At 43.1% G+C, this 11,649-nt stretch overlaps 1 pseudogene across 1 annotated transcript; it reads right to left on the minus strand.

Moving 5' to 3' along the window:
• Positions 1-1,592: 1,592 nt before the first annotated feature.
• Positions 1,593-10,097, minus strand: LOC308255920 (mitotic spindle assembly checkpoint protein MAD2A-like; annotated as a pseudogene). The gene is made up of 2 exons: positions 10,085-10,097; positions 1,593-2,200 (listed from the first exon to the last, which is right to left on the minus strand). The product of its transcript is annotated as a mitotic spindle assembly checkpoint protein MAD2A-like (transcript).
• Between the last annotated feature and the right edge of the window lie 1,552 nt (positions 10,098-11,649).

The following is an 11,649-nucleotide window of genomic DNA, read 5'->3' on the forward strand; positions in this document are numbered from 1 at the left end:
GAAAAGTTGTTGCTGGAAGTAGCACCCCCACCAAGAGAGGTGAGGCAGTGGTTCCGGGAAAACAATCCAGGGCAGCCTGTCCTGTTCTGTTTTCTTCTCTCCCTTTTCTTCCCTTCCCTTCCCTCCCTCTCCTCTCCCAGCCATCCCCTCCTCTTCCCTCTCTTCTCTTTTCTCTGTTAGGACATTAGGTGCACATGTCCTCAGAATTAGTATGAAACTGCTATTATTGCGATTACTCAGTTGTTTTGGAGAAAGGCAGTGATGAGCTCCAGCCCTAGGACCTCGCCAGCACTGTTCTTACATGTCACAGAAACAGCCATCACAGGGGTGGATCCACCCAAGTCAAGAGAGAGGACCTCCTGGTTGTTACATACTGGTAGATCTTTGTGATCTAAGAGGTATTTGCCTGGTCTTGACAGTCTGGTGTCCCTTAAAGGACTTTTTCTAAAACATGAGACTCCTTCCATATTAGGCATTTAAAACTCAACCATTTTTTTTTTCAGTTGCAAAAGATATTATTTTGCAGACCATCTGTTATTTAGCAATGTGCATATTATGAATAAATAATCCCAGATTCTTTTTTGCAAGCCCAGCTATAAACAAATGCGCCACATGCCAAAATAGAAGTCATTCTCCCTTTGAAAACTCATTAAGTTATGCAAGATTGGAAGAGATGGGGGGAGAAGCTTCCTAGCAGATGCCGGAGAGGGTTATTGCTGCACGCAAATAATAACATGAAGCCAAACACGAGCTAGTCTTAGGGAGTCTTCCGCCTGCTTCGCATTCCCTGCAGTGAGAACGGACCTTCTCCTCCTGGGGCACATTCTCTGCGGTGTCTCCCCACACGGCGTGCATATGCGCCTATAAAACCCCAGGGCCGGTTTATGTGGACCGGTCTCACTCGTTTTTTAGTCAGATAAAACATTGGCAGTCTATGATTCTTCTCCTTCGAAACAATAGAATATCACAAGTAAAAATTACATTAGACTTGTTTATTCCTAAAAAGTTGTTGGAAAACCAAATTTCCTAAGTGCTTCACTAAACTTCACAGGACACTCTGATTTGTGACCCTGCTAAAATGATTCTCGAAGGAGGGTTGATGGGAAGTAGGAGAAAACTAGTAAGGTGGGAAGTCTTAGATGAGCAGAATGCAATTCTCACCAAAGTTGACTGTTTATTCTCTTGGAGAAAAATCAAATTTCCAGGGTCAGCAGTAAGGCAGAATTAGGGCATGGATCAAGTTCTCCTGGACCTATATTCTGAGTCAAGCTACTTGACCAAAGGGTCTGACTGAGAAAGGCAGTTAGCTTTATAGCAAAAGTTTTTCCATCTACAGTTACCACCTTCAGAGAATTGACATTACAGTGCTGATGTAATCTGCCAGTTCCCTTTGAACCGTGTGCAATAAATTATGTCAGCCCTATAGAAAGTCAAACAAGTACCCAAAAATAGGACAAGTATGCACGGTTCAGTAAAGTATAATGTTATCTTCTCCCCATCTAAAAATTAATCAATGAAATAAAACATGAACTATAGTTGACTTGGTTTCAGGAAACACAATTGAGAGTTCCATTATTGTTCTTGTCTCATCTTCAGTCATAGCCAGGGATTTTGTCGGTCACCATGCTGTTTACTTTGTGGATTGTAGTAGAGAAGGAATGCAGACGGACTTGCTCAGAATTGGTAATGGACTGTGGTCCCGACTCTTCTTTCCACTTTTCAGGTACAACCAAATCTTTGTTGGTATAAATCAGTGGATCAAATGAATAAGAAACATCCAACAGCAGTAGAAATGTCACTGTAGCTGCAATCTGTCTGATCACCAAATGGATTTTACCTGGGATCATTTTCTGAAACTTTCCTCTGGGTGTTCTGTTGTCTTTGGCAGTCTTGCCACACTCAATATCAAACTGCCATCTTTCAAGTTCCTCACCACTTCCAGTAGTCGAGATGACCGCCCCCCCTCCCCATTTTCTGCACCGAACACTTGTATAACCAATCTCTTCGTGGTTCCACCACATTGTTTAGGTATTTTGTGAGCTCAGGATCAGTAGTTACAAGCAAGGTGAGTCCATATTTCTGCACTCGAGTAAAGGTTTCAGATGGACATATGTCACACTGTTATATAAAATGCTGTTGATATCAAATGAGAAGAACTCACGGCAGGTTACAAGGTAACTGATGCCTTGCTCAGGGAGAGCTGCTCACCAGGCCAAGCACACAGACATGGTGTGCCCACCGCACATGGAGACCACAGAGCCCCACAGCCACTGGTTTCAAAAGTAACATGCAGCACACTGTCACCTCATAAAAGAATTTTTTTAAATAAAAATGTTCACACAACTGTAAAGGAAAAGATTCAGATACAAAGAATCCCCAACCCAATTTCTATAAGACTGTATTCTATCCATTAAACATCAAGCTACAGTATAATCTGAATTAAAGAGATTTAAGTAAATTGAGAAATATGCCTGCTATTTTCAACTTTCTTTATAATAATCCCAAATTTTTAAATTTGGAAGAAGAAAAACTGAAATACTGTGTAGATGTCCATGGTGAAAATCATAATATAAATGATAGTAATTTATATAATAAAACAAAATATTTCACAAAATTTTCTGGATAAAGACAATTTATCCCAACACATTATGATGTATGCATCATCATATGTCAATTTTATGGTTCATTACTGAATATAAAAATTCCTTTGATATTCTTATTGACATTCCAGTTGCTATTCTCTTGGTAGAATAGTTTCTCCAAGTTAGAATTAATTAAAGTCAATGCAATAACTACAATGATTCAAGAAAGTCTGCTTCATTTGGCATTTGTGGCAACAGAACACAAATTATGTAAAAATTTTAATTATGGAAGCATAACTAGTGACTCCATTAAAAGAAAGCCAAGAAAATAAATTTCATGGAATAAATATATAATAGTTTATTAATTACATGGGTCTTTATTATTTTACTCTCCCAAAAATTACTAGCCCATCAATATATCACTCATATATATGCAATAATAATTAAATTTAGTTATCTTTGATATTTTGCCAACCATCACTGTACACATATTTTCAATTTAGATAAACACAAGTTGCCAAAAGCAGATTTAGAAGAAGTAGAAAACCAAAGTAGTACTATTTTTAGGAAAAAGCTCAAATTTGCAATTAAACACACTCCCCAAATCTCCAGAACCAGAAGGATTTACTGGAAGATTCTTCTTACCATTTTTACATAAAGTTTTCCAAAGAAATAGAAAATGCTAGCCTACTTCCTAGCTCAGTGGTCGGCAAACTCATTAGTCAAAAGAGTCAAATATCAACAGTACTACGATTGAAATTTCTTTTGAGAGCCGAAAACCGACTTCTGCGCATGGGCCACAAAGTTTCAATCGCACTGTACGTGCGTGCCCGCACGTGGTATTTTGTGGAAGAGCCACACTCAAAGGGCCAAAGAGCTGCATGTGGCTCGTGAGCCGCAGTTTGCCAACCACTGTCCTAGCTCATTTTATGAGTCCAGAATCACTAAATGACAAAACCTGACAAAAACACTAGCATGAAAGACAAGTTCAGGTCAATTACCCTCATAAGTAAAGATGCAAAAAGCCCTAAATAAGATGTTAGCAAATACTTTAAAGCATAGATACTTTATGATGTGTAGTATATTTTGAAGTACATAGTGATTATCAGCAATATATAAAAATGACAAACTATCAGAAACAAATTGGATTTATTCTAGGAAGCAGGGTTGGTTTAACCTTTGAAATGAATCACTACATTAATAGAATAAAAGTGAAAAGAAAACATGATCATATCAATCCTCCTATCCAATAAAGAGGGAATATGCTAATTGACCATCATGCCATCACAAAGATGAGGCACCCACAGTCACAAGATGGTGGCGTCCAGTCCCCTCAGCCCCGCCGGGGCAGCAGGCACTCAGCATGGCTGGGCCCGCCCCCAGGCAGGTCTGTCTGCTCCACGCACCTGCCTCCAGAGTCCCCCAGTCCTCTCAGCCCCCCAGCCACCCAGGGCTGGCCCGAGGTGCAGGCAAGCCTCAGATGGTGGCTGCCCAGCCACCCAGGGCCGCCTGGGGCTCAGGTAACCAGGGCCAGCCGAGGCTTGCACTGCCGGCAGTGGCAGCAGCAGAGGTGTGATGGGGACATCACTTTCCCCTGATCACCAGGTCACCTCCTGCCCCTGAGAGCTCCCGGACTGTGAGAGGGGGAAGTCCAGGCTGAGGGACCCCCCTCCAGTGCATGAATTTTCATGCACCGGGCCTCTATTCCTATGTAATAAAAGGATAATATGCAAATTGACCCTAACTGCAGAACCACTGGGAATGACTGGTCGCTATGATACTCACTGACCACCAGGGGCAAACGCTCAACACAGGATCTGCCCCCTGGTGGTCAGTGTACTCCCACAGGGGGAGCTCCACTCAGCCACAAACGGGGCTAACGGCTGTGAGCACAGCAGAGGTGGAGGGAGCCTCTCCCACCTCCTTGGTAGCACTAAGGATGTCCGACTGCAGCTCAGGCCCTCTCCCCACGAGGAGCTGGCCTAAGCCATCAGTTGGACATCCCCCGAGGGCTCCCAGGCTGCCAAAGAGTGTCTGACTGCCAGGTTAGGCCTGCAGGGGATGTGTAAAAGACATTTAATAAAGTTCATTGACAATTCATGAAAAAAGTAACTCTTAGCAAATTAGAAATGGAAAGGTATCTCAGTCACTATCAGTGCCTTATTCATATTCCAGCTGTAACTCTCTCTAGGCTTTTTGCTACCCTGGGAGGAGAGCAGGTCACAGATACTAGAGAGTTGATGTTTAAGATCCAGCCTTCAGCCCCTGGTGGAGGAGAAAAAGGAGGATAAATACCCCAGATTCCTCACCCTCTGGCCAGGGTAACTGAGGTGCTCTATACAGCCTTCAAATGTCCCCAGGGCACTTAGCTCCAGTTGCCCATGTGCTAAATGGCTGATCTCTCTGTGTAGCTCTCTCCTTGCCAAGATTTTGCTTCATCACCAGCCAGTCTGTCCTCCCCAGACTCTCGCTCTTTCTGTTCCACTCCAGTGCCCTCCTGTGCTGTGGCTGGGAATCTCTCCACCAGCAGTGAGCTGGGGTGGTCATGGGACTCAGCACATCACTCCCCTGTGTGAAAATAAATGAAGACCTCACAAATGGAAGAAGCAAATCCTCTGCCTGGAGGCTGTAGGTGAGGAGAAGCTGTAGGAAGGCTAACTAGAATTTGGGCATCTTGTCTGATTGGTTAGGAGTACACAATTTGGCTTTCTCTGGTTGGTTTTGAGTTGGAGTTGGGGACAAAAATCAGGGAAGCTGTCATTTACTACCCAAGTCTTGGCTATTTGGGGCTGATTGTTACAGGGGTTATTGTTTGGCTTCCTGGACAGGTTGCTAGAGATGGAGGTCTCACTTCCTAGGGACCAGTTACCGCAGGTGGTAGGTTGGCCTCCTGGGCTTGTGGCTGCAGGTTGTGGGTCAGCATTTGATTTTTATGTGTTGTCTGACCAAGGTTTGTGCGGCTTCTTGGGTAAGGTCTGAAAACTGTCATTTCAAATGTTTTGCTCAGTATGTTAGGTTTTGGTTTTGTTTGCTTTGGTGAGAAAGTAAACTCCAGCCCTGCTACTCTCTTGGCTGACTGCAGAAGTCTCAACCTCCCAGAGTGAGTTTGGGGTTAGCCATCACCCTATAATCTGCCTGCTTGCTTTGCCTCCATCTTCTTCTCCCATTTCCTCAGCCCCTAGACTTTGACCTTGGTATTCCCCTTTGTTCTTCTTTGTCACCAGTGCATGGCAGCTAGTCACTCCTCCTGACCCTGAAATCTCTGCTTGGATCCTGTCATACACAGAAAAGAGCTCCTGCAAACAGCAGGCAGCACCCATTTAACCAGCCACCTGGGTGCTTCTCGCCGCTCTGCTCTGGCTTTGCTGAATCCCGGGCTCTGCTCTTTCCTGAGACCACAGCAGGATTCCCAAAGCTTTGCTTGGATTCACCTGGTCTTCTGTCTAGGCCAGCTTCTGTGCCAAAGATGGTCCCGGTAAAATTTAATAAACAGATGGATCAATGATGTTTCTCTCCCACTGATGTTTCTATCTCTTTCTCTCCTTCTCCCTTCCTCCCTCTCTAAATAAATAAAAACGTATATTTAAAAAATTTAACAAACAGAAACCTCAATTAAAATGAAGTCGGGAGGCCAGGAAGGGGAGCTCTCACTCGCTATGTCATTTGTGGGGCCTAACAGGAAGAACTCTGTAATAGTTTTCTGACTTCCTCTTTGCTATAAAAAGAGTTGCCTCTCCTTTGTTTCTGGGGACTCACGTGTGATTTGCCTTTAGACTGCATATCCAAAACAACCCAGTCTTCCTGGAGAAATATCTGGCTGTCTCTTTGTCAAAGGTCAGCACCCCCAACCCTTCGTCATACATCCCTGCCATAGTCTGTATTTCAGACAGTCCAGAAGGCCTTGCTTTCAGACACGCTCCTTTTAAGACCATTTAATTGACTAGAATCTCTGAAACACTCCAAAACGTTACTTGGAGAATCGTTGCCTTTTTATTTATTTACTAGAGGCCCAGTGCACAAATTCATGCACCAGTGGGGTCCCTCAGCCTGGTCTGCAGGATAGGGCCAAAACTGGCTCTCCGACATCCCCCAAGGGGTCCTGGGTTGCTAGAGGGCACAGGCCAGGCCGAGGGACCCCACTGGTGCACAATCAGGGCCAGAGAGGGACGAGGGAAGTTGGCCAGCCTAGGAGGGACCACAGGAGGGCTCCAGGGCATGTCCAGCCCCTCTCACTCAGACCTGATCAGCCAGACCCCAGCAGCAAGCTAACCTATTGGTAGGAGCATCTGCCCCTTGGGGGTCAGTGCATGCCATAGAGAGTGGTTGAGTGGCCTTAGCATATCATTAGCATATTATGCGTTGATTGGTTGAACGGCCGACCAGATGACTGGACACTTAGCATATTCACTTTTATTATATAGGATTTTACATTCACTAATATAATAGATGGTCATTTTAGCTGCATATGAAGCTCTTCATCTTGTACATTTTCTCTTTTCTGTGTTTGTTCAGCATGCTCTGCCTGTGGCAGGTTGTTTTAAGGGAATTATCTTCAGAACCTTGAAAAGTGTCTCTTTCCCTGGTATACAATAATATGTTACATTTAGTCATTAGATTTGAAAAGTGTTTTTAGCTTTTAGATAAAGATATAGGTGTGTGTGTATAGACATTTGTGTGTATGCACACACAAATACAGAGAAAGAAGTCCACAATCATGGAATGTTTACTGACCAAACGCACCTGTGTGGCCAACATCAGATCAAGAAACTGAACACTGAAATTACATTGTATTTATATTTTACTTGGCTGTATCTTCTATGAAACTGATGGTTAGTTCCATGACTTCATCTCTATTGTTCGCTCCTGTGTCTTCAGGGTTATATCAGAGTGTCTGAGCCGCACGAGGGGACTAATTTGTTGAAGTGTGTTGACTGATATTGAGGAGAAGGAGACATGCTCTTACTGGCAATAAATTGAACCACATCTGTAAAAAATGAAGTTCCTTTTCCGTGGCTGTTACTAATATATTTCTCCCATACATAACAGAGCTCACTAAAATTACTGTTATTGAAAGTAAATTCAGATAATTACAAAAACAAAACAAACTCTTTCTCTCTTGTACTTGCAAACAAAGCTGCCATGGCCCTTTGCAATCTTGCAAATGATAGCAATTAAAATAGCTCACTGTAAGGATGGTGTGAAAAGCTGTGTGTGTTTGTGAAGGCAAATGTGCTTGGGGAAGAAATGCACTAAACTTGGCAAAATCCATGTTGTCTGGCAAGCCAAGTGACAATAAGGATCTCATTCTGCTCCTCTTGGATGAGAAGGTGAATCATACTGTTCAAGGCCGGAGTTTGAGCCCAAGTTCTGTAAGCTGAGTCCAAAGTCTTATCCATGGTGAATATGGCCATCCTCACCACACTCATCATCTTGTATTTATCTTCAAGAGACATAAAGGTGGAGAAACCTGTGGCCTAGGTTTGCTCATCTGCAAACTTAAATCAATGGGTTGGGTGTATATTATCTCAAGTGCTGGACGCTCACCAAGATAATCAGGGGACGGTCCAAGGGCCCTGGGCAGAGGAGAACAGACAGGCAGAACTAACCCAGCCTTCCCACCACCATCTTGTTGCTGATGCAGCTGCTGTGTTTTTTCCCTTTCATGAAGGCTGTCTTTGTTCATGCTCTTGGGAGAAAGAACTCAGTTAGAACCTAGTTTATCTTGTGAAGGAAATGGGGAAAGCCTGGTATAGGTGATAAAAGCAACGCCCCTTAAAAGAGCTGTGGTGGAGGGCTCCACTGGGCCACCCCACTAGATATGGGGATGGGCAGAGGTGGGGCTGAGTGGGTGGAAGAAAGTGCACTGTGGTAAGAGCAGGAGTAGCACTATGTGTGAATTGTTCCAATCCTTCGAGCTTCCTGCCAGGGCATTGAAATCTTTGGCTCATTGTGAAATTTGGATCTGGGACAATTTGCTCTAAAGGGGGTTTGGCATAGATAAGTCATTATTATTAATAAACACTTGGTGAATGCCAACCATATGCCTGATGCTGAAATAAAGCTCCCGCCCCCTTTTTCTTTTTCTTTTAGGTTAAGTTTCCAAGTAAAAGAGAATGCAAGTTGGCTGCTTATTATCCCAGAAGAGGCAATTTCATAGTCCTCCTGGCCCTACACTTACGTCTTTGAACCCCTGGGTGCATTTTCCCAGGGGTCTTTTCTATTTCAAGAAAACATTTCAGAACATCATAACTGGTGACTTTACACTCTATATCTCTTTCATTATTGAAAAAAAAATAGATTTCTGAGAGGAATATAAGTGTCTTCTGACACAGCCTTCAGTCCAACCTGCTCTTATAGGGTGACTCATTTCACACTGGCTGGGTTTAAAGCGGTGTGGCATCGAGTGGGGCTGCTTCTAAATGACTGATCTTGAATTATACAGCTGAAGCTTTAAAAATATACAGTAGGATGAGCTATGTTTATTTCCCAGCAGTGACCTGTGTTTAGGAGAATTGGCACCAAAACAGGATAGTTCCGTCTTAAAGAAGATTGGGTAAGGGTTGGAGAGAGAATCAAAGGAGCACCTCAAGCAAGAGGAGGAGAAGCAACCACTCTGGTGTCTTCAAGACAATTTTCATCTCAGAATCTATAAGCACTTTATAGACATGTCCAAAGAAGATATCACTGACAATTTACAAAATAAAGAGGTCTGAGGAAAACAGAAATTTAAACAAAGAAAGTCTCACATAGTGCTTTCCGTAGAGTGTTTGGGGACACTGGCTACACGATACCCCAATTTCTCTTACTGCCTCTCTCATGCCAGGTTCTTTTATAACCATAGGCTGCATAAATTGCCCTTATTGATATAATTTGTGAAGTCATGCTCAGAGCTCCCACACCCTCCAAATCCCTTCCTGGCTAGCCCATCAAGGTGCTTGAAAGTTTACCACTGAAGAATCATTTATTTATTCATTCATTTGTTCAACAACATCTTATCATGTGCCGATTATGTATTAGAGCAGAATGACCTAGGCTTGGTGTGAGTTGCTGGTGTTTCCCATCTCCCAAGATCATGGCTAACAACACTAATAGATCACTCTGCTGTTTCTTGAAGAACCAAGATTATCCCATCAATTTGTTTATATCACTCTCCTACTTAAAATTCTTCAATGGCTTCTCTCTTTGCAAGATGAAGATCAAAGTCTTCAAAATGGTTCCCCAGACCCTATGGGATCTGACCCTACTTCCCCTCCAGTCTCCCCTTAGACCAGCCTCATCTTTGCTCTCTGTACCCTGGCTACATTATTTTTCTGCCAGCTCTCCCAAAGTTCCATATTCCTTTGGCTTTGAACTTGCTGTCCCTATGACTAGAATAGCCCCTGATTGTTCCAACACACCCTCGTTACCTAGTTAATTCCTATTTATTCTTGAAATATCAGCGCAGATGTCACTTCCTCAGGAACCTTCCCTAAGTCAGTTCTGTGCCTTGTCTTACTTCTCACCTTCATGGGACATGGTCCTATTCTTTCCAGCCCTGATTATGGTTTCCAACTAGAGTCATCTGTGCTATTAACATGTCTCCTCTGACAAACCTTCATATCCTGTTGTCTTGTCACATTAGCCTGGAGTACAATTTGACTCCTGATTCTTAGTAGATTCTCAACTAAAATTTATTGAATAAATGAGTATGAGCAGACACATGAAGTAAAATCTGTTCTTTACTGTTTTCTAGGCTGAGCATTTAGGTAAAAGATGAAATATAGTAGAAGGAGCATAAACTTTGGAGTCAAACAGGGAAAGGGATAATGCCAATTCTTCACTTCTACCCAAGTGACCATGGCAAGGTGCTTAGTAGCTATCATTAATAGAATGAGTGCCCTTTCCAAGAACTAAGCTAGATATTTTATATATACTCTCTCATTTAACCCTCACAACAATACTATAGTTTGATATTGTTGTCTTTATGTTATAGATAAGCAAATTGAGAGATTAAGAGACCACATCACTAACTGTCCCAGAGACAGGAGTCAAATTCACGTCTATCTAGTGACAACACCTTGAACACTACCTGTATTGTTTAACATCTGCCAGCTTTGGTTTTCTCATTTTGCAATGAGGTAATCAGTTTGTAAGTAACTGTCTACCATGAGAGCTTGTGTCTCACAACCTTCTCGTCCTATTAAGTCTCTTTACCCAACACTTGCCACCATCAGATAAATCCCTGTGCTCAGTTGACCGCTAGTAGCAAAATCTTCCCGGGGTGCATTCCTAGGGTGGGGTTGTAAATTTGTCAAAGTCACAATTTTCCCATTAGTTTCAGTTTGCCTTTACTATACTACAAAGCACCCCAAAATGAGGTGGTTTAAAACAACAGCTATTCACTATTTCTCACAATTCTGTGGGTTGGCTGAGTGGCTTCTCAGCTGTGTCACCTGGGTTCATTCATGTGTCTCTGTTCAGCTGGAAGGTTAGATGAGCTGGAAGGTTCAAGGTGACCTTGCTCACATGCCTGGCAGGCAGTGCTGCCTGTAGGCTGAGGCGCCTTAGCTGTCATCCTCAGGGGGCTCTCAGGCTTCCGCACATGACCCTCCCCGGGCAGCCAAGAGGGGAGATGGAAGTGCAGGGCTTTTGGATGCCCAGTCCTGCGAGCCTCATAGCATCACTTCTGCCACATTCTGTTGAGCAGGACCAATGACAAGGCAGCCCAAATGTGAGGGAAGTGGGAAAAGAAATCCCTCTTCTTGAAGAGAGAAGGGATAAAGCTCATTGCAGAGGAGAATGGGAGAAATTAGTGTGAACATCTTTGACAAAAAAAATAGCACAACATATGATGGAATATGACACAGTGACTAAAAATAATATTCACAAACATTTGCCATCAATATAAGAAAAGCCTTATAAAAAATAAGGGAACAATAATATGTCCTATCATCACAGCAAAGTTTAGAAGCAAACAAGCCATGCATAGATTGAAGTGCAAAAGAAAAGAAAAAACCACATGGGTAAATGAAGGAGGAAGAGGTTGGAGTGTGACCTTCAAGTCACTCCAGGATTTACAGCACCAGGA

This window comes from Plecotus auritus (assembly GCF_963455305.1).
Source record: "Plecotus auritus genome assembly, chromosome: 8".
NCBI lineage: Eukaryota > Metazoa > Chordata > Mammalia > Chiroptera > Vespertilionidae > Plecotus > Plecotus auritus.